This window comes from Sapajus apella, unplaced genomic scaffold (assembly GCF_009761245.1).
Source record: "Sapajus apella isolate SASKATOON/1434 unplaced genomic scaffold, GSC_monkey_1.0 scaffold125, whole genome shotgun sequence".
NCBI classification, from domain to species: Eukaryota; Metazoa; Chordata; class Mammalia; order Primates; family Cebidae; genus Sapajus; species Sapajus apella.
This window is the reverse complement of record NW_022437065.1, coordinates 2,860,276-2,883,292: the sequence shown is the minus strand read 5'-3', so window position 1 is coordinate 2,883,292 and position 23,017 is coordinate 2,860,276. Positions and strand designations below refer to the sequence as shown.

General features: G+C 52.9%; 1 protein-coding gene across 3 annotated transcripts in view; it reads left to right on the top strand.

Moving 5' to 3' along the window:
* Nucleotides 1-1,869: 1,869 nt before the first annotated feature.
* The window catches only part of BCOR (BCL6 corepressor), a 127,120-nt gene continuing 105,972 nt past the window's right edge, over nucleotides 1,870-23,017 (top strand). For all 3 annotated transcript variants that reach the window (XM_032261661.1, XM_032261659.1, XM_032261651.1), the window contains exon 1: nucleotides 1,870-2,257. The gene's annotated coding sequence lies outside the window, so the exon portion shown is untranslated. The remainder of the gene's footprint in view (nucleotides 2,258-23,017) is intronic.

Here is a 23,017-nt window from a genome sequence, read left to right as displayed (position 1 = left end):
ATTGGATGGATCAAATTGGAAAGGAGAAAGTTCACTTTCAGGTAACCTGAAGTGGAATTTGGCCTCATTTCAGATTGCCCAACTAGTGACACAGGATAACTGGTAAGGTTTAGAAAATGAAGTAGGGAGGCCGGGCACGGTGACTCGTGCCTGTAATCCTAGCACTTTGGGAAGCTGTCTCAAAAAAAGAAAAGGAAGAAGGCCGGGTGTGGTGGCTCACGCCTGTAAGCCCAGCACTTTGGGAGGCAGGTAGATGATGAAGTCAAGAGATTGAGACCATCCTGGCCAACATAGTGAAACCCTGTCTCTACTAAAAATATAAAAATTAGCTGGGTGCGATGGCATGTGCCTGTAGTCCCAGCTACTCGGGAGGCTGAGGCAGGAGAAACGCTTGAACCTGGAAGGTGGAGGTTGCAGTGAGCTGAGATTGTACCACTGCACTCCAGCCTGGCGAGAGATTCCGTCTCAAGAAAATGAAGTAGCAAGAGGGGAGATTTTCTAAACTTTACCCTACTTACTCCCAATATGTGGTATGAACATCTACTCTACTGAGCTATCTAAATATAAGTGGGTTTTTTTGTTTTTTGAGACAGAGTTTCGCTCTTGTTGCCCAGGCTGGAGGGGATGCAATGGCATAATCTCAGCTCACCGCAACCTCTGCCTCCCAGGTTCAAGTGATTCTCCTACCTCAGCCTCCCGAGTAGCTGGGATTACAGGCATGCGCCACCATGCCTGGCTAATTTTGTATTTTTTAGAAGAGACTGGGTTTTTCTATGTTGGTCAGGCTGGTCTCAAACTCCGACCTCAGGTGATCCGCCCGCCTTGGCCTCCCAAAGTGCTGGGATTACAGGCATGATCCACCTCGCCCAGCCAAATATAAGTGTTTTTAATGCATCCTTTCTTGGGCCACCAGAAGGAGGACAGCACAGAGCACCAGAAGTAGCTCTCCAAATCACAGATGTGGTCCCACGAACTAGGATATCCGAGCTGTCGGTTAAAGTAGATGACTGTCTACTTCCAGATGCAACCTCACAGCTGGTGAGGGCTGTGACTCTGAAGCCAGCTGCACAGGGTGGTCCATGAATTAAAAAATAACCACAAAACTGTAAGCCACACTCCCCCAAACCCTGACCAGCCCATAGAAGGGAAGCCAAGGAACCACGTTTGGTGGGTGTAGCTCCTCCTCTGTTGCTTATGTGTTCAGAATCACGTCAATTGCAGTTCCAGGCTGCCTGACCCTGAGCAGAATCCTACAGAACAGGAAAAGGGTGGGAGAAAAAAAATGGCTGAGACCAAGTTGAAGCTGCTTTGGCTATGTGCCACGGCGAGTTGAAATGACTACCAGGCTGGTTGACTAGGGGGTAGGGGTAGAAGGTTAATATATTTTTGAATAAGAGCTTCCTGTTACCTGTAAACACTAAAAAAAAGCAGCTAGAGGTTTATGATGGCAAGACAATCCTCTTGGGAAGAACAATGGTTAGGGCTGTTTCATCACTTGTCAATGATTCTGTCAATCATTTATTTTGACACCCATTCATTCCACCAATATTTACTGAGTGCCTACTATATGCCAGCTACAATGTTACACGCAAAATATACAGCTCAAAAACAAACACTGGGTTTTGTAGACAGGTCACAACTATTGATACCTAGGTATGCACTGTAACATACTTACAGCATTATGTTTAGCCACCCTGAACTCAGAGACCTGGGTTCAAATCCTCACTAAGTCACTTACCTAGCTCGGTAACTGAGCTTTACCCAATTTTACGTGACTGATCTTTCTTTATGCCTCAGTTTCTCACTTTGTAAAGTTGGAGGGCTTGTGAAGAACTTAGCACAGAGCATGGGAGTGGGAGCTACCATTATTATTTAGTGCAGTCCTCCCACCCCAGCTCTGCTTGGTGCCACAGTCCACCGCTTGGTGGTATTTCCGAAGCTGGCCAGGCCCTCTGCTGCTGACCCTGGAAATCGGGTCACACTAGACAAGGCTGCATGTGCTGGGAGAAGGCGGGGTGGGGGGGGTTCTTGGCACGCGGCTGCTAGCCTTTCCCCAAGGCCTCCAGATAGTCGTCTAAAAACTCACCTCGGAGGAGGGGAAAGAGCGTGAAGTGGCTCTTTCGATCTGAGACACCCACTCCCGGAGAACTCGCCCCCTCCCCCCCAGCCCAGTGCAGAGTGAAATCTTAGAAGCCGCGGCTGCTGGGTTTGAACGGAATGCCGGAGTCGGTGGAAGACGGAGCTGGTCGGCCCTAAGGTCAGCGAGTTGTTTTGAGTTCTCGTACCCGGAAGGTGGGGGGTGGGGATGGGGAGCAGGGAGTAGAGGACGCCAGGGCCCCCGAGAGACCCCGCGTCAGAGCTGAAATTGTTTGTGCTCCGGAACAGGCAGCTCAGCGGAAGCCGCGACGGGGGCGGGTCACGTGCGGCGGTGGCGGCGCAGCTGGCGGGGGAGCCGGGCTGGGACAAGGGCCGGGCCGGGCCAGGCGGGGGTGGCGCGGGGCGGCGGCTCTCGCCGCCGAAGGTGGAACCGGCTGACTCGGGAGGCTGGGAGCTAGCGGCGCCCCGAGCCCGGAGCGAGGGAGGCGCGCGAGTTATGGAGGGACCGGTGTGGGAGCCAGGGCGCTCGGAGCTCCGCATGGTGCGGCACGGGCGGGACGAGGAATCACGGGGGAGGGGGGCAGGGACACGGAAGAGGGCTCCCGGGGCGAGAGCGGAACCGACGCGGAGGCTGTGTGGGCGTCTGAACCCCAGGAATGGAGGCGCTGCTCTTGTAGTCGCTGGCCTTGTTTTCGTCTTGCACGCAAATCCCGGAACGGCCGGAGCCGCCATCCCCGCCTGCGTCCCAGGGGCGCCCCATTAAGCATGGGGGAGGGTGCGTCCCGCGGGGCTACTCCGGGAGGGGATCCATGAGGCCGAGGCCCGGGAGGGCTGCGAGGTGACTCGCGGGGGTGCGAGCCGGAGCGGGGCTGCACACCATACAAACAGCCTCCCCTTCCCCCGGAAGAGCGGGCAAGGGAAGACGCGGACTAGCTCGGGGGGCTCCCCTGGACTGTTGGAGCCAGACGGAGACCACGAGGCTGGAGGGGGTGCTATAGAGAAACCATCGGCCCCACCTAGAAGACATTGGTGGCCTCGTGGCCGGTGGTGAAGGATCTCACGCTTTCCCAAAGTGGCGCGCGCTACTCCAGCGTGGGAGGGAAGGACACAAACTTGGCCATCTGCCAGAACCCTTGAGGACGCCTGACTTTAGTGTCCCCCCCACCCCGCCGCCCGCAGTGGCCCGAAATGTACTCCCTTCCGTAGTTCACGAGGTTCAGAACTGAGGCCTGGAAGAGTAGGGTAGCATGGTCTGGCCTCGGACGGGAAACCCACCCACGTTCTTGTCAGGTGCCACGCGGAGAAGGCGCGGAACAGTTTTCTTGCAAAGTTTCCCGCCCCTCACCCCAGTTGAGGAAGGGCGGCTCTTCCGGAGGTGGGGGCGGGGAACGGCTTTGGAGCGGGGAGTGGTGCTAGTTCCTCTTCCCCGCGACCGCTCGGGCCGTGTTCGCGTCCCCAGACGCTGCACCCCAGTTTGCTACAACGTGGGCTCAGAGTCGCGGCAGCCGGTGCTGTGCGGAGTCTAGGACGACGCGAGACGCCATTTGCATCACCCCCTCCCTCCTGCAGGTTGGCGGGGGCGGCAGTGTCGCCCGCCGCGGAAGCGTATTCCTGGCAGTGACACTGATTAGATGCTGTGTGGATACGTGCACAGAATCGGGGTGGGCCTTCACCTCTCCGGTGCGCACACACTTTCTGTTGAAAAAGTTACGGGTTTTTTCTCCCCCTCTCGCCGCACAGCTGCTGTCTCCAGAGCGGAATTAGACGAGCACGTTTGCTCTGCCGGAGGGAGAGAGGATCGCGCCGGCGCGGGGAGGCCGCCGGGCCCGGGTCGCGAAAATCCAGCCCTGGCTTTGCGTCGAGCTGCTGAGTGCCGCGCTTACGCGCGCGGGGCCAGCCGGGGCCTGGTTTCCATCTGCCCCTTCTGCCTCCGTGTTAAGTTCGCCGGGGAAAACCCAACGATCCGTGCAGAGCCCCTCAGAGGAGAGCCCCCGCCCCCCCAGTCTCCCGTACCCTCCCAGCCCGATCCCGACCGATGGAAAAAATGACAGTATAGGTCAGAGCAGGCTGCCCGCGAGTATTAACGCGGGCGGCCTCCGTTCCCGGTGCTTGGGGAGGATGGGCTCTTTGCCAGGAAACCGCCGAAGGAGGAGCCATGAGGGCCGCCTGCCCCTTCCCGGGCTAGAAACCGTGGATTCTCTGAGGGACCAGACAAATGTGGTCAGACAGCTGCGGGAACTTACCCCATCTAAATACAAGTTGTCCATGTATATTCCAAGCAAGATCATTTTTGTTTCAATTTAATACACGTCGAGTCAATTAGAAATACTCTTGAGAACTGGTCAGTTGGTAGATACGGAACTTGCCCTATGCCTGGTACTAAATGTGTGCTGAGGAGGTGCGGGATTGAGCACTATTGGCGCAGCCAGTGTGTGTCCTAAAAAGACAGGGTCCCCTTTGCGTTCTACCTTCCAGGACCGTAACTAATAGAACGCGAAGTGAGGATTTATTTTAGTTGTAGTTTCTATTTGGGGTTGCTTACTCCTTACAAACTCCTGCCTGGGGTTGTCGGTACTTAGTAATAGACGGTCCTGCGTGTTGGCTTTTATAGCCCCCGTTTTTCTCTTGGCTTTTTATTTTCCTGAGTACCCGCTGCTGGGTGCGAGGAGGGGGCAGCCCAGAAGTGTGCTGCCGCCGCCCTCGGTGTCTCACTTGCGCACCACGCGGCCTCGGAGGAGGGGAAATGTGAACTCTCCGGGTGGCGCTCGAGAACTGGAATTCTGATTTAGGGCTGCGGGTTTGTTCCGGAGGCTGGCTGGGAGCGGCTTGTAGGGGCCGGAGGCTGTTAAGGGAAAGCCCCAGAGGTGACCCTGAGGCCTCAGGAGCGAACCTGGAGGCGCCCGTGTTCTTTGTCTTTCTCGGGGCTGGCGCTTGGCACGCACAGTTTCGATAAGGATCTACTGAGAGCTAGAGCGCACTGCCAGAACATTTCAGTGATTAGGCAAACGCCGGTAGCCACTTAAGGCAAAGGCCATTTGCGTTGTCTTTGAAAAGGAAAAGGCAGCCTCACCTAATGAATTATGGGTGACCCTGGAGAGGCCAAGCAGAGGAGGCTGAGGCCTCCTTAGGCTCTTATTTGCCGCAACTCCTCCCCTTCGTGCCAGAGACCCCATTTCAAAGGTAATGGAAAGCCTTTTGAAATTACAAGTCTGACCGCTTCTGTCTGCAGAAGTAGTGCTTGCATCTGTGCATCAGTGACAGTGGCCCGCCAGCGGCTCAGGGACAAGGCCTGCCATACGCCAGCTCTGGACCAGTGTTAGACCAAAGTACACCCCCAGAGAACAAGGCTTTGGGCCAACTCCTCCGAGAACTGATTTAAGGAGGTGGCTTTCTGCCATCAGAAAAGGTAGTGGGGGAAGAGTAGGCTGGAGGTCCTGGAAACCAGTCCTCTTCCCCAGGGCTGCAGGGAGAGGGTGGGTAATGGTGCCTGAGCCCTGACCCAACTTGCCGTTAATCCAGTCTAAATGAGCACCATTAAAGAGGACTCTCCTTCCTACACACACACACACACACACACACACACACACACACACACACACACGACTCTCCTTCCTACACACACACACACACACACACACACACCCCTTTAAAGGAAGGTCTAGTGGAGACTGAGCGCATTTGGCCTTTTTTTAGTGGCCATACAGTAGTGCCCTTTCCACCCTGCCAAGACCACTGGCTCCATGTAAGCCTCCGGGAACTTTAACCTGGAACTTGTTCTTACTCCCTCCCCATCCAGAGGAACAGAGTATCTGATCATGGTAACAAACACGTGTAGCATTGCACTGGAGGCAGAGTTCTAAGCACCTTCTGTATGAAGGCATGTTATTGTCAGAACAACCCTATGAGGTAGACACTAGCGTTGGCCTTGTTTTACAGATGAGGACTCCAAGGTTCTGAACTGTCAAGCGGCTTGCCCAAAGCTGCACAGCTTGGGATAGGGCCTGGATTGACCAGAGGGTAGATAGGGCTGTGTTGCTTTTCTAGCCTTTTGTAATAAAAGTGAGCTGTTTCGAGAGGACTGCCTGAACCCCAACCTTCCAAAGGAAAATAGGAAGAGACCAGAAGGCCCAAAATTTGGCCTTTATTTTACAAAAGAAAGTTCCGGAGAGTCGTACAGGGGCACGTTCCTGTGGCCCCTCCGCGGCAAGAAAGGGGTCAGGGAAGGCAGTGCCAAGGCCCCCCGGCCCACCTAGCCTGAAAGCATCCGGCGGTCACGTCCGCCGGAGGTGACTGGAGACTGGGGACAGCCGATTGCCAAGGAACTCCTTATCGCCCAGTGTCAGTACTCCCGGGTGCTGGAGCTAAACGTCTGCCTGCGGGGGCGGCTGGTTCACACCAGCCCCCGGGCTCCCGACGCGCCCTCGCGCTCTACCCGCGGAGCTGGCTAGATGCCCGGCAGGGGCTCCGAAGCTCCGAGCTCCCCACCGCTTGTGCCGCCAGCCAGCGGCCTGGAGCCCCACGGCCCAGGACTGGAGAGCCCGGTTCCTCAGTCCAGGTTGGGACTGCTGGTTTCCGGGTTGCTCACGATCACTCTCCCCTAAACACCCGTCCAGCCCGGGCGCGCGCGCAGACACACAAACACTCAAGGCTTCCAAGCGTGCAGCCCGCCTCCCTGGCCTCTGATTTTCCTTCCTCCTCCTGGCTCGGGCGCTTCGGAAGCCCGTGGCGCTAGTGTGCTGCGCCAGGGAAGAGTCCTGGTGGGGGAGATCGCGCTGCCCTCTTTCCCCCCAAGGTCTGCGCGCACGCTAGCACCCTTAGGGCGCCCACACAGGCCTGTGGGTTCCCATCTCCCCGGGAAGTGACGGCTGCTGGCTAGAACCTGTTCGCTCCGTGTTTCGCCATGGCCCGGGGGTCAGAGGAGAGGGCGGTGGGGCCTGCGCGGGGAGGAGGGTGGCGGTAAATCCCCTCTCCCGCGACGGTGGCTGAGCCTCTGGCCACTGCTAGTGGAAGTCTACCGTGCTTGTCTTGTATTGGCCGCAGCTTGACGCCCCTGCGTGCCGCGGGCCGTTGTGGGTGTCCCCATTCCCGCAAGCCTTTACTTTCAGCTCGTGAAACCCAGTGCATCTGCGGCTGGGCTGGGCAACGCAGATGCCCAGCTGCCCTGGCTACCCCCGCGCCCGGAGGGGCCCAGGCTGGCCTAGGGGCTGGGCGACCAGGTCGCACTTGGCGGCGTTGAGAGAGGCTCTGTGAGCCCGAGCCCGCCGCGGAGGCGAGGGAGGGAGCGCAGTAGCCCGCGCGCCTCAAGGCAGAACACACGCCTTTCCCGGAACCTTGAAACCCAGGGGAGCCGCTGCCATCTTCGCGTGACGAGCAGCGAGACGCCGGTGATTAAGTGTTTCTTTCCGGCTCCCTCCCCGGGTTGTGGCTCTCCTCTTTTCCACAGGCTGGAAGAATAAAAACCTGGGGAAAAACCACACACAACTGCGCTCTGGTCTCACTCGCCATGTCCGCACCGGTTTTCCAGGGTGCGCCCACGCGGGACGCCCCCTGCCCCCCTACTCCACGCCTGGCCGGGGGTCGAGGGCTGCAGGCCTGGGTTTCCATCGCTCTAGCGCAAATCTCGGAGTTTGATGGGGAAGGGGGCACGCATTGCTGAAGCCACCTGACCCCCATTTTCCTCACCACCTCCCCCCACCCAGAGGATTAAACCTAAACACATGAATCCCCCACCCACACCCGGGACTAATCCTGCTGCGCCTCCTGGGATTAACTCAGCCCACAGGTCCATAAAACACTTCCGGCGCGGCCAGAGGGTCTGTCTGCAGAAACACTTTAAAATTGTCCTCTCGGGCCTGGAGTCGGAATTGACTGGGTGGAGGGAAGTGAGTAAACAGACAGTTGTAAGAGACAATCCGTGAGGTTTGCAGGCTATGGAAGGGGCTGCCTAAAATATGGGCTGTTGGGGCTGCCTCCAGCAGGAGGGTGGCCCGGGTCCTAGCAGACAGATCCCAGAAAAGGATACAATATTTTCTAAATGACATTGACCTGGAGGAAGGAGGGTGTACGCAGGAGCAGGCAGGTTTCACCTGGCCTCTGGCTCCAGTTAAGTGAAGAAGACTAGCTTCCAGAAATTGTGGGGGCGAGCGGCCAATCTCTTCATCTGTAAAATCAGAACAGTAACACCTACTCTGCCCGCTTCGGATGGGTTTCTGAGGACCAAAGTGTGAAGGCACTTTGTAAATGCAGGCTGACCCGCCAGCTTCACTGTGGTCAATGTTCGGTCTCATGCAGAAAAACCAGTGATTTGCTGATTAGAAAACAAAGTAAAAATCAGCCCTTTCTCAAATCCACGCAAAAATGTTCGAGATAAAGGGAACCCCAAAGCAGCCTAATATTTTGAACCTCCTTTTACATCATTTCAAGAGAAGTTTCTGAAGTAAGGAGATAATCTTTGGAATGTTCTAAGAAAAATCTGTCCAAAACTGGGGGTTAATGGGGAAGAAAGGGAGGCTTTAAATTGGGTCAAATCACATTTTAAGAAGGCCAGGAGAGGTGGCTCACGCTTGTAATCCTAGCACTTTGGGAGGCCGATTTGGGTGGATCACCTGAAGTCAGGAGTTGGAGACCAGCTTGGCCAACATGGCAAAAAAATCCGTCTCTACGAAAAATACAAAAAAAAATTAGCCGGGCGTGGTGGCCGGCGCCTGTAGTCCCAGCTACTTGGGAGGCTGAGGCAAGAGAATCCCTTGAACCCAGGGGGCAGAGGTTGCAATGAGCCGAGATCGCACCACTCCACTCCAGCCTAAGCAAAAGAGCGAAACTACGTCTTAAAAAAAAAAAAAAAAAAAAAAAAGGAGAAAACCGGAAGAAGAATATAAATTCATAGTAGCTTCCTGGCTATATCCCCTTCTGTTAGTCTGGAGAGCTGATGCCCGTTGATAGTCACTTCCTCAGCCCCAGGACCCCGGAAAGGAGGTCTTGACTCAGGCCTGGTCAGCTAGGTGCAAGGTGTTGGTATCTGGGGTGGGGACAGTGAAAAAAGGCGACCATTTTGCTTTAACTGAACATCAGAAGACCTAGATCTGCTACTGCGTCTTGAAGGCCTGGAGTTGTTGAAACTGTGTGGGAGGGGGTGCCTCCTGACCTTCTTGCCCGCAGATGGGCTCACGCAGCGTGACTGGCCCCAGGTGGTGCCCAGGCGCGCTGGGGATGAGGCCCAGGCTGTGCCTTCACCCTGCCTCGCAGATAGCGAGCAGGGACCTCCGGCTGGACCGCCCACCCGCCTTCCTCTCCCTTTCCTGGCCTTGGGGCCTTGGACCAGGGTTAATCCTGGTCCCTCCTCCACCCCACTGCCCCTCGTGCAGCGCCCTCCCGCCCTGGCTCCCGGCTCAGATCCCGAGGCCTCTCTCGCCCTGCAGTCTCAGTTCTTCCCCCTCGTGATTCATTTAGCAGCGGTGCAGAAAGCCTGTTTACCTCCGCAGCCCTGGGCGACTCGATCTGCGTAAAAAGCCCCAACGCCAGCGCCGACCAGTAGGGGGGGATTGTCCTATAGATTATTTCTCCTCCTGGTTTTTGTTTTTGTTTTTTTAAACCAGAAGGCTTGGTTGGAGAGGGGGTGGGGTGGTGTGTTGCTGCTGTTTTTTTAAACACCGTATTTGAAAGAGAAACAAAAGCCACACAAAAGCCGTTTAGGAGGGACCAAGGCAGTTTTTACATATAAAAAGTGCAGCGAATACCAAGGGACCCCCAGCAGTGATAAACTAAATGGTTGGCCGATTTCGGCAATTAGCAGTTAATCTGTTATCTGCGATCAGCAAACAAGTTTTGAGGCTCGAAGGACACCGAATAGCGTTGTACTCGAATCTGTTTAGCACATCAGACGCTCCCAGTTTCTCCTAGAGCGAATCCAGCTTTAGCAAACATGGGTTTCCCAGGTTGGAGGACCTACTTGAACCAGAGAAAATTCTCTTGGGCAGCCTAGGAGCCTCCGCTTGCATCGCCCCTCGAGCCCGAGCTCGTCTGTTTGGTTCACATTTCTTCAAATTGGTTTTCACTCCCTGATTTCGCGGACCTCCTAATTTTGCACGTAGTAGGCCTCCGATAAATGTGCACTGAATGGCAGAAACTAACGTCAGGCTCTTGGCCGGGAAGACGGCCTGACGTACGGCCTAGCCCTCGGAACCCCGATTCGTGTTTCCAGAGCCCCCGGGCCGCCGCAGCCTGAGTGCAGCTTCGCCCTGCGCGGGCCAGGGCGGGCGGGGGAGGCCAGGAGGCACGAAGCGCCTGGAGCCTGCACGATGATAAATATTGCGCAGACAGCCCATAAATAATTTGCATTATGTTCAGCTGACAACGCGGGGCGATTAATTTTAATAGCTACATATTTGCCTGGGCTGCTGCTTTCGTAGGCCCCGTAATGAAAGGCGAGAGGCCGCCCTGGCTCTGTGCTCGCGGTCCCGGAAGACAGCCGGGGGTGCGGGAAGGCCCGATGCGGCGTCTCCTCCAGGCAGCCCCCCGGGGATCCCCATCCCCTGGGCCCCCCTCTCGCCTTCCGTGCAGTGCAGAGGTGAGGTGTGCACGCACCGCCGGAGCACCCCCGAGGCCTCGAGCAACAGGAGCCACCATTATGACACTGCACATTTGTCTGTATGGGGAGAGCCACTTGTGGACTGGGAGACCCTCCACGTGGCTTTGTGCCCCACCCGGACCGAGTTCGGAGTTTCAGGCTCCACTTAGGCTGAGAGGGGGTGTTTGCCGCCGCCAGTTCGCCAGTGGGCCCCAGCTCGGCCGAGACTTCTCCGCCATCCCGGCAGAGACAAGGGACCAGACAAAGCCCGGCTGCCCACGCGTCCTCTCCGCGCGTGTAGTGTCCTGAGTCCTCCCACCCAGCAGCTGTCCGGCGCTCCGCGGAAGGCCCCCACTAAAATGCTTCCTGAGCTCCTCTATGCAAAGGACCGCACACATAAAGGACGGAAGAAAGCGTTTGTAGGAGCTCTTTAAAAGAGGGGGCAGGGAAGGAAGCGCGGCGAGGAAGGACGCGGCCGCCGCGGTCCCGTGGTGGCCGGGTGCGCGCGTGTGCGTGTCTGTGTGTGCGTTTCGATGACAAAGCCCCGCCGCCGCCAGCAAGCTCCTGGCTGCCAGAGCTCTGGTGGGGGAAGGGAAAGGGAGGAGAGGAGCCAGTGCTCGCGTAGGTAGCGGGGAATCGAAGCTTCTCGGGAGAAAGAGTTCATTCATGAGCTGTAGGAGGCCTCCTGGCCCGGCCAGGTGGAGCCTCCTGAAGCCAACACCTGTGTATTTTCCTTTTTGGAAACAGGCGAGCCCATCGATCATTACCATATTTTAATTGATTTTAGCAAAGGTCATCTCTAATTATGGGTTGCGAGGCGGGTTGGCCAGGGGTCCGTGGCCCTTTATTATCTGTGTTGGTGCGTGTGTGTCGCCGCTGAGACAATGCGCCCAGCTCTTATCAAAATGCCAATCCGAGGGTGTCCGTGCGCGCCTGCGAGGTGGTCACGACGTGCTGGATCCACGCAGACCAGGCTGCGTGCACAATAAAAGCCGAGCAGGCGGCGGAGGGCCGCGCAGACCCACGGGTTTTCTTTTTAGAAACAGTGGTGCGAAGAGACTTGACAATAATAACACGCAGCAGGATTAAATCAGGGCGGGAATAAGAAAATGTATTTTCGTTTCTAGAACCGCAGACTGTGTTTAACCCATCCGATTCTCCCCTCCCCAAAGCGTTTTGTGCCCACGTGGAGTTCCGGGCAGGGACAGGTGTGGGGCACGGGAAGGCTTAGGATTGCCCGGTGACGTTCCAGGGCAACCACGTTAATTTCCTATTAATCTCTTCCCTTAATTCAGCATGGTTGTCAGTTACAGTGACGTGAAACATCCTTAACGATGTCTGTTTTATGGGAAACAATACCTGGCTAGTTGAAAAGGGAGAAAGCAAACGTTGAGGTTTTTTAACTTTTTAAAGTCTGGATCTCCTTAGTTTTTATTACTTTCAGAAACCCTTGTGGCAAAAGCCTATTTTAACTTCCTCAGAGGGAGAAGAGCAGTTGAGAGGGCAGATAGAGGGTCAGGGGTTCTTGGAAGGATATTTTGGAGACGGAGGGAGTTGGAGATCAGTGAAGAGCTGTGGGTCACGAGTGAGCAGCAGCTACTCCGAACCTGATTTTCTCAAAGGAGCCTGGCATTTCTGAGCCACGATGCTGTGTCTGGGAGTTGGGCCTGACAAAGCCAGAGGCTGGGGTCAGGAGCCTTGGAGAGTTGAGAGTTTTATACTGGCCCTGCTTCCTGTCTGCCCCCACACCTGGCCTCCTGGCCTCACCAGCAGCCAGCTCTGCCCTGAGGAAGGCAGAGCCAGATGACTGGTCCAACCCCCCAGAGACCGCCTGGCTTTCTCCTCCCCTGTAATCATAACCAGATGCACTTAAGCGCCTTTCATCAGAGGAAGCCCAAAGCCCTTTAACAGGCTTCAATAAAAGCCTTTCGAGGGCCTACCAGCCTGCTCAGCGTCGGGGCCCCTGTGCCCATTTCCCAGCTGAGCCAGCCTGGGGCTGCAGTCAGGATCTAGCCCCTCCCCTGGGGCCCCAGAGGCCAATGAAGTGTACTCAACCAAGGCAGCCTCTCCAAGGAGGTAGGGTGCCAAGATTCCTGCCAGGTGTGTGGGTGCAGACCCCGTTAACAGGAGGAAAGAAAGGCGTGGGAAGGAAGCCAGCAGCTAGTGCCTGTCTTAAGGAAGGACAAGAAGGAGGAGCCTTGCGAGAAGAAACCAGAGGGGCTAGGAAATAGAGGCGCAGTGAAGGGGCAGTGATGTTGGAGATATTCAGAAAGGCTCCCATGGTACTTCCACCAACCTGAGTTCAGAGCTCAGAGCTGCTATCCCACTGTGTTGCAAACTGTGAACTCCGCCAGGGGTGGGACTATCCTATTCACCTTTGCAGGCCCAGCCCAGGACCTGGCACAAAATAAGTAATCAAAATGGTAGATCATAAGCTACACTGGAGAACGCTGGAGCAAGACACATCTGGACTTAAGATGGGAGCTCTGGCTCCACTGGTTGTGTAGCCTATCTGAGCCTCAGTTTCCTTATCTACAAAATGGGTATGAGAATGCCTACATCAAAAGATTGGAGAACGGCTTGATGAAGTAGTTGCATGTGAAGCACCAGAAGTTTTCAGTAAATATCGTGCCCTAGCTGGGTGTGGTGGCTCAAGCCTGTAATCCCAGCTATGCGGGAGGCAGAGGTCGGAGGATCACTTGAGCCCAGGAGGTTGAGGCTACAGTGAGCTGAGATTGTGCCACTTAGTGACAGAGTAAGACTCAAACAAAACAAAGCAAAACTAGATAGATAGGTAGGTAGGTAGATAGATAAATAGATAGATAGATAGCTCGTGCCCTTGCTCTTGAAGAAGTGAAGAGAGGATCTGGGCTGATATTGTTTGAATTGTAAGTAGGAAGGTTTGTGTTATACCCTAGCTCAGCACAGGTCTCACTGACCTAGGATTTGGGTCAGAAGAAAGAATGGCTTCTAAACTGTGTGAATTGGAGCCACAAGACCCCACTGTCCAACAAGGCAAGCAGCCCCAAAGCTGTGAACCTGGGAAGCCAGGCCAGCCTTGGTCTCAGGCTCTGGGGAAGAGGCAGGTCCTAGACCCTTGGACTCTCCTGCATAGGGTTGAGTTGTGGCTGGGCCCTAGTTGTACACTGTGGGCCAGGCTGCTGCAGATGAGTGGCTGGCACATATTCCCAGTTGGTGCTGGCTTTCTGTGGTCAGGAGGAGAACTGCCTCTTCACCCTTGACCTCTGCTCCAGTAATCATGGCTGTATTTTATCTTTGGCAGGTTCATCCCCTGGCATTTGGCAGGGCTGGGAGGGGAAAGGGGGTTGCCTGCGTCTCTTTGCTGTTCCTATTCTGATCTGCTCAGTAGCTCCCCACCTCTCACCCCCTACCCAAACACTCTGGCCTGGTTTTCTCCCCACTGCAACCTGCTTTATTGATCATTTTGGCCTGTTCCCTGGCTGCTCTGCTTGTTTGAGAGTGAGGGTAAGACCTGGGCTCTCCCCATTCCCCTCCTCGATCCTCCACATACCAGATGTCTTGCAGCCCCTCCTCTGGTCTCCCTGAGCTTGGCACTTCTCCAGGAGGGCAGCCTGAGGGTCAGGGTCCCTGGGCCGCCTGGGTATCTGGGGTCTGTGATCGCCTGGCTCAGAGAAGGAGGAAAGTGTAGGGGACAGAGGCAGCTGCACTGCTGCACACTCCTAGCTGTGTGAATGGAAACTCATGCATTTGCTGTGTGATACAAATCTGCTAGTCGGGGTCAGAATGAAAATGTATGGGATTTGTAGGGGAATTGGGAAGAAACTGAAGTAAGCTAACACTTCTTGCATAATTCATCTCTCCCTATCCCTGAGATGAGCACCTTCCAGGAGAGGCAAGAAAAACAAGAGAGAAGAGAAGAGAAGGGAGAGCAAAACCAGCCTAGTGGAAATGCTTGGCCCCTCTTCCTTCCTGCCTAGGGAAATGGCTCCCTTGTGCAGCCAATGTAGGTCAGGAGGGGACCACAGATAGGATCCTTTACCCATATCCTTCAGGGGAAATGTAAGATGAGATTTGAGGAGGACACAGGTCACTGTCCTACAGGGATTTCAGAAAGAACAAGACATTGTGTTATCAAAGGTGGGGGATTTGGGTTATGATCAGAAATTTCCTTTTTTTTTACTTTTTTTGTGAAATGGAGTCTTGCTCTGTAGGCTGGAGTGCAATGGTGCAGTCTCGGCTCACTGCAACCTCCGCCTCCTGGGTTCAAGTGATTCTCCTGCCTCAGCCTCTCGAGTAGCTGGGACTACAGGATTACGCCACCACGCCCAGCTAATTTTTGTATTTTTTTAGTAGAGAAGGGGTTTCACCATGTTGGCCAGGATGGTCTTGATCTCCTGACCATGTGATCCGCTCGCCTTGGCCTCCCAAAGTTCGGGGATTACAGGTGTGAGCCACTGCGCCCGGCCCAGAAATTTCCATTTATTTATTTATTTATTTACAGAGATGGGGTTTCTCCATGTTGGTCAGGCTGGTCTCAAACTCCTGACCTCAGGTGATCCGCCCACCTCAGCCTCCAAAGTGCTGGGATTACAGGCGTGAGCCACCACGCCCAGCCCAGAAATTTCCTTTAAAAAAAATTTCCTGCCCGCCACACTTCCTATTTAAAGTACGTGTTGAGATGGAGTTTCACTCTTGTTACCCAGGCTGGAGTGCAATGGCGCGATCTCGGCTCACCGCAACCTCCGCCTCCTGGGTTCAGGCAATTCTCCTGCCTCAACCTCCTCAGTAGCTGGGATTACAGGCACGCGCCACCATGCCCAGCTAATTTTTTTTTTGTATTTTTAGTAGAGACGGGGTTTCACCATGTTGACCAGGATGGTCTCGATCTCCTGACCTCGTGATCCACCCGCCTTGGCCTCCCAAAGTGCTGGGATTACAGGCTTGAGCCACCGCGCCCGGCCTACACTTTTGTTTTTAACCCAGTTACCTTCTTCCATGGATTTAGCAATATGTTATGAAATTGATCTCCTCCCCTATAGCATGTCAGCTGCAAGGGAGATCAGAAGCAATTTAATTCTGCTCCTGGAATCTGTAGGTTCAGAATTTGGTGAAGACTCAACAGGTGGAGGCTGGAAGCCTCCGGAGGCATCTTCACTTGTATGTCTGGCTGTTGGCTGGGACCTCAGTCATGTCCCATAGCATGACCACAGGGCTCTCCATGTGGCATGGGCTTCCTCACAGTATGGTGCCTTAAGGGTAGTAGGACTTCATGTTACAAAGCGGCTGCTCAGGGCTCCAGAAAACCGGCATTGCAGTAAATAAGGCGGAAGCTGCATCACCTTTTGTCATCCACCCTTGAAATCTTGCAGCCTCACTTGTGCTGTATTCATTGGTTGTGATTGTGGTCACAAACCCACCCAGATTCAAGGAGAAGGGACAGAGATCCTACTTCTCACTTGGGAGGAGTGTCAAAGAACTTGTGGCCATGGAGGGGTGGGTGTGGGGGTGGGCAGGTGATGGGGGAAGCCATACCAGGCACCTTTGAGAGCTAAGCTTAATTAGCAGTGGCTCTAAACAGACTAGTCTACATTGTAACAGGGGTTTCTACCCTCGAGAGGCCTCATAAATTATATGAGGGGCAGGGGAACTTGGAGAGCTAAAATTAGGCCAGGGTAAAAGACATAGAGCCTATAAAACAAATATGGATTTTAGGAAAATGGAAAATATATCAAGACAGCTGTCTCTATGAGTTTGTCCAGTGTGGGAAGGACTGACGTAGAATCCAGTGGTGGGATCAGATGGGTTTTCGGCTCTTCTGCATGGAAAGGGAAACAGGTAAAAGATTAACATTCTATCTGCCACCATCCTTAGCCCACTGTCTTGGGGATGATCTGGTAACCCTTCATTGCTCCGAACAACATGATTTTCACTATTGCTTTACAAGTCACCTCCCCCTCTAACACCAGTGTACTGCTATCTTTATATGGTACAAAGCTAGGAATATAGTCACTGCATTTCCCGAAGTGTGTATGGAAAAAATAAGAAATTACTTTAATACTTACTATTTGTACCTTCCCCGAGGTGTGGTTTTAAATATCCAGCATGGATAGTGTTGTGACTGAAAGGGCCTGGGTACATCTCTAGGGCCCCAGGTTCCCATTATCCTTGTCTCTAACCCCTGAATGGAGAGTTTGACTTCTAATTTCATGCTAGGGGTTTCACAGGCAACATAATTGTATTTGCCTCTGCCTTTGATCTGCTATTTTATTGTGGTTCGACTAGGAGACAGAGATAGAAACGTGGTGGAAAACATGATTTTGTTTTGCTTGGGAATTGGCAGTTATTATTTTCTGTGGCTCCCTTAACATGACACATCTTCCCTAAATCCAAAATCTAATCATTTTCCCATTTTTGAAAACCCAAAAGGCATGTGCACCCTCTGACCTGCTTTCCTCTTCCCTCCTGAAGATTTCATTTTCAGCAAGGCTTCGCAGGCATGAGGTTCAGATTTTAGATCTCAATGCAAATTGGAGCCCCAGAATTAGTGGAGTAAACCCCAGTGAACTCCACCACGCCTGCCCCTTTCCTGACCTCACGGGGACTTCCCGGGATATATCTGGTTCACCCTAGCCTCCCTTGAGGTGATTCTGGGTCTACAGGGCCAACTCTTATCCTGGGACCCAAACAAAGAAACCCAGATTCAGCAGGTGGCTCAGAGCTAAGCGACATTCAGGGGGTGGCCCTTGAAATAAGCTGGCTTCTCAGGCAGGGTCACTGGATCACATTGTAGTTTGTGTACTGCACAAAGGTCCCCAGCCAAAACACAGTAGGGTACTGGCAGCTCTGTTCTCAGAGCAAAGGAGAAAGAGATTCTGTCTCTGATCCAAAAGAAAAAAGGTGACACAGGACAGATGGAGGTCAAAAGGGTCTCTAGGGAGCACAATGGATCAGCCTAAGACTGTGGACCAAACCAGTGTTGACCCAGCAGTTGCAGCAGTAGGCCTATATACACTCTTCGTTTTGTTACCTTCATCTGCAGGTGCTGGTTCATAAGTTACCAGGTCCCTCCTAGGCTTTATTTGGAGGGTGGGTGGGAGAAGGATAGCAGTGTCACCCTACTTATGTGTCTTATTTAGCCAGCAAGGTGGGATTTGATTTTTGAGAAGAGGGAGTTTCTTTGGCTTATGAATATGAAGATTTTAAAGTATATTGTTCACTGCAGACCTTTATGTACTTGGTGTAGGTGTTTGAATGTAAGACCCTAACAGTTGGTACAATAGAGTTTGGCATCCTTATAAGCTACCTGTGAACTAAAATTCACAATAATGTGTAATGGATGAGGATAATTTGCATTAAGAAGTGGAGAATCAGCTTGGTGTGAGCTTGGTGGCTCACACCTGTAATCCTAGCATTTTGGGAGGCCTAGATGAGCAGATTGCTTGAGCCCAGGACTCCTAGACCAGCCGGGGCAACACAGCAAAACCCCTTCTCTACCAAAAAATACAAAAATTAGCCAGGCGTGGTGGTGTGAACCTATAGTCCCAGCCACTCTGGAGACTGAAGTGGGGAGACTCTCTGGAGCCCGGGTGGTCAAGGCTGCAGTGAGCCCAGATCGCACCACTACACTTCAGCCTGGGCAACAGAGTGAGACCCTGTCTCCAAAAAAAAAAAAAAAAAAAAAAAAAAAAAGCCAGGTGTGCTGGCTCACGCCTGCAACCCCAGCACTTTGGGAGGCCAAGGCGGGCAGATTGCCTGAGCTTAGGAGTTCGCAACCAGACTGGGCAACAGAGTGAACCCCTGTCTCTACTAAAATACAAAAAAAAAAAAAAGCTGGGCGTGGTGGCATGCGCCTGTAGTCCCAGCTACTTGGGAGGCTGAGGCAGGAGAATTGCTAGAGCCTAGGAGGCAGAGGTTGCAGTGAGCCGAGATCATGCCACTGCACTCCAGCCTGAGTGACAGAGCAAGACTCCATCTTAAAAAAAAAAAAAAAAAAAAAAAGAGGATTATCTGAAGAAAGCAATTCCAATCAAAATTAAAATTAAACAACTCCAAAAAGGAACATTTCTAGTGTCAGTAATGGGCTGGTTGAGGAAGTCTTTGGGAGATTTCTTTTTATTGATTTTTTTTCATTTTTTTACTCTGAGACAGCATCTTGCTGTGTCACTAAGACTGGAGTACACTGATGTGATCTCAGGTCACTGCAACATCTGCCTCCCAGGCTGAAGCAGTCCTCCTACATCAGCCTCCTGAGTAGCTGGGACCACAGATGTACGCCACCACACCTGGCTAGTATTTTTTGTTTGTTTGTTTTGTTTTTTTTTATTTTTAAGATGGGGTTTCACCATGTTGGTCAGGCTAGTCTTGAACTCCCGACCTCAGGTAATCCTCCCACCTTGGCCTCCAAAGTGCTTGGATTACAGGCGTGAGCCACCGCGTCCTGCCTAGTTTTTGTTTTTTTAGTAGAGACAGGGTTCCGCCGTGTTGCTGAGGCTGGTCTCAAACTCCTGAGCTCAAGCGATCCTTATGCCTCGGCCTCCCAAAGTGCTGGGATTACAGGCATGAGCCACTGTGCGTGGCTTGTATTTCTTTATTAAGTCATACTTGCCCAAAATTTATGAAGCCAAATAATACGTAAAGGCCTGGTACAAAAAAGCAGTCCTCTGTGGGCACCTCCCTCTTTACCTGTTTCTTCTAGTAGATACTAACACCATCATATTTCTAAATAATATATAGATGTGGTCTTCTCATAATTCATGCCAGCTGGGTGAGGTGGCTCATGTTCCTAATGCTAGCATTTTGAGAGACTGAGGTGGAGGCGGGAGGACTGCTTGAGGATAGGAGTTTGAGACCACCCTGGACATAGTGAAACCCTGTCTCAATAAAACATAAAAAAATGTGCCGGGTGTGGTGGTGCATGCTTGTAGTCCCAGCACTGTGGGAGGCTGAGTCAGGAGGATCATTTGAGCTCAGGAATTGGAGGCTGCAGTGAGCTATGATTGCACCACTGCACTGCAGCCTGGGTAGTCAACCCAGATGCTGTCTCAAGAAAGAAAGAAAAAAGTAGGCGGGGCGAGGTGGCTCATGCCTGTAATCCCAACACTTTGGGAAGCCAAGGTGGGTGGATCACTTGAGGTCAAGAGTTTCAGACCAGCCCGGCCAACATGGTAAAACCCCATCTCTACTAAAAATACAAAATTAGCCAGGTGTAGTGGTGCACACCTGTAAAGTTACTCGGGAGGGTGAGGCATGAGAATCACCTGAACCCAGGAGCCAAGATTGTGCCACTGCACTCCAGTCTAGCCTTGGTGATAAAAGTGAGACTCCGTCTCAAAAAAAAAAAAGGTAACCCACGTCAACCATCTTCAGAGGGGGATTTCAGATCTCTATACCATACTTTCCCTTCTCCATTCTTGCCATAGCACTAGAGCACAATGTCTTACTAAATTCATATCCAGTGTTTACTTTGTAACCACATATATATAATTCATTGTTGAGCCAAATGGGCTTCAATGATTGCATTTCCTTTCTTTTAGGATTTTTTTTTTTCCTGGAGTTAATAATCGCCTCACTTTTATATTTGCCTAACTTTCTTTGAGCTATGACTAATTTTCCCATACTTTCCAACCTCTGTACAAATCATCTCAGGACAATTTTGTGCACATGCAAATCTTGAAAACCATCTGCAAATAGGCTGATCTTTTGTTTTGTGTTTATTTTTTTAATCCCCATTTTCTTTAAATCTGAAACCTTTTTCAAAAAGTTTCCAATCTTCTGCTTAGTTTTATTTTCTAAAACTTGTATGAAATATAGTGGGAGTTTTTACTGATTCCAAATGGGGTATTGTATTTTGGTGGAAAATTGCGTGTCTCCCACCTAGCTAATGTCAAGAGCTGATAAATGAATCCAGAGTTTCTGATATTTGATATTTCGATTAGTTGAAATAAACTTTCATCATTTTTCCTGAACAACACCTTTCAGAAGTAATAATGACTGTTAGCCCCAGAAACCCTGGAAATATTCAGTAATAGTAAATCTTTACTCTCCCCTCCCCCCTCGGAACTGATTCTACATTTTTAGAAATAAAAGTTATTTTAAAAATAATTGGACACAGGGAGGGGAGCACTACACACTGGGGTCAGTTGGGGGGAAATAGGGGAGGGGACGGTAGGGGGTGGGGAGCTGGGGAGAGATGGCAAGGGGAGAAATGCCAGATGTAGGTGATGGGGAGGAAGGCAGCAAATCACACTGCCACGAGTGTACCTATGCAACAATTTTGCATGTTCTTCACATGTACCCCAAAACCTAAAATGCAATAAATAAATGGGGGAAAAAATAATAATTGGCCCTTACCCAGGCCATTTACTGCAAGATTCATGCCCTTTATTTACGTTAATCTCACGGTGCTTTTTATTTGTGTTCAGTCATTTACAAGTCTGCCTTTCCAACTAGATTGTAAATTACTGGAGGGGGCCAGAGGTGTCTTTTAAAAATTCACTTTTGTACTTTTGGATTCCCCTAGGTCCTAACACAGCGCCTCGCCCTTAGCAAGCTCTCCATAAATGCATGTTAAATTCAAAAAGTGGACAAATTAAGTTCCAGTCTTCTGCAATCAGGAGCTCTAAACCGTGGTAACTTTCAAATCCTCTCTGGCCCAAGAGCGCCCTGTGAACGGCGGGGACTGTGCGCGGGCCTCGCCCCGCACCCCCAGCTGCCTCCGCAGGTTGCCGCTGGGGACAGAGTTCTGGGGTGCGCGGGGAGAGGTGATAACACGTTGACCATCGCAGGAGTCCGGAAACCAGAGGTCATTTCTCAGGATTAGGATCCACTTCGGCGTTTCGGGGAGGGGCGACACTACAGGCCACGCTTTCACCAGGGAAGGCTGCCCCACTGTCCCCGACCTGGGGTCAGCGTGGCCCGCAGTGGGGAGGAGGGCCTCGGGAGGGAGCGCCCCTCGGCAGCCTGGGAACGCCCGCGCGGCCGCCCCGGCCCGGCCTGCGGCTCTGCGGTCCCACCGCCGGGGGCAGCGCCGCCCGCGCAGCTCGGCCAAGATGGCGGCCGGCGTGAAGCCGCCCGCGTCCGAGGGAAAGGCGGCGGCAGTCCCCAGTCAGCCTGGGCGCGCGCTGTGTCCCCAGGCGCGAAGCCGCCCCCTCTTGACCCACGGGGACCCCGAGGGCCTGGTCCTGCCACTTCGCCCAGACAGGCCCCCTGCCTGGAACCCTACCTGGACGGGCCCTGGCTGGGATCGGGACGGCCAGGAGGATGGCTGCCTGGCTAGACATGGTGGAAAGGGGACCACTGGGTGCCAGCCCCACACCCAACCCATTTCCTCCAGCCCTGGAACACCTCTACTGCGCAATTCGATGATATCAGTAACCGCAGGTCGGGCTGCATGCCCGGTAAAGACACAGGGCTCAGAGCTCTCGAAATCAGGAATGTCTTGGAAAATCTGCTACTTCTGGTTGTGAAATCTACGATATTCTCTAGTAAACGCAGTAAAGGCTACAGAATGTGTGCGGTGCCTCACATTTGCTGTGACATCGGTATGCGCGCTGCGTAGGCTGCCTTCCTCCTAGGACACTCCAAAACCTGAGGTCCAATTTACCAGAAATGGCATTGATGAATGCGGTTCATTCTGAGTGATCTCCCGCCGGGCTCAGGTTGGGAGGTCAGAAGGGCCCCCAAAGGGAGCAGCTGATGCAGGTAGAATCACAATGGCAGAAATCGAGAAGTCCCCAGAAACGCTTCCCCATTACCCTTTGTAACCTGGGTTGACACCTCCCACCGGTTCAAGGTTCCATCCAAAGTTTGCATGTTGCTTATCAGCTCAGCTTGAGAGGCAGAATGTGAACTTTTTGGTTTTGTTTTAGTGAAATAAAGTCGCTCTGCATAACATTTGCACCGGCTTGTTATTCTTATGGAAAATACTTCCTCCACCTTCCCTGGGCAGCAGCCACACCAGCCTTTATTTCCTTCTGCAGTCCCTCTTTTAATTACCTCTCTCTTGCTCCGGTTTAGGCAGCCCCCGGCACTTTGTTCAAGTATAGCAATAAACCCCAGGCTGGGCCTAATCCTCTGTGGTCCTGACCTTCCCCACAGCGGGCCTGGAGTCTGGAGGGCCTTCCTGGTCCCCTGATTAGGGACAAGGATGCAGCTTGATGTCTTTTGTTTGTGTTTTCTCCCCTCTGCACACTTGGTACTTTTCAGAGTGCTTCACTAAAAAATAAATCAGATAAAAACTTCAAAGCAGCCCTTTGGAGCCAGGCCTCCGTGAGCTGGGGTCACCCCACCACCAGGCCCACCATTCGATTTCTAAACCGTAGCCAGGACCAACGGGTTACCGCGCTGACCTTTTGCTCACCAATTTCTCTCCTA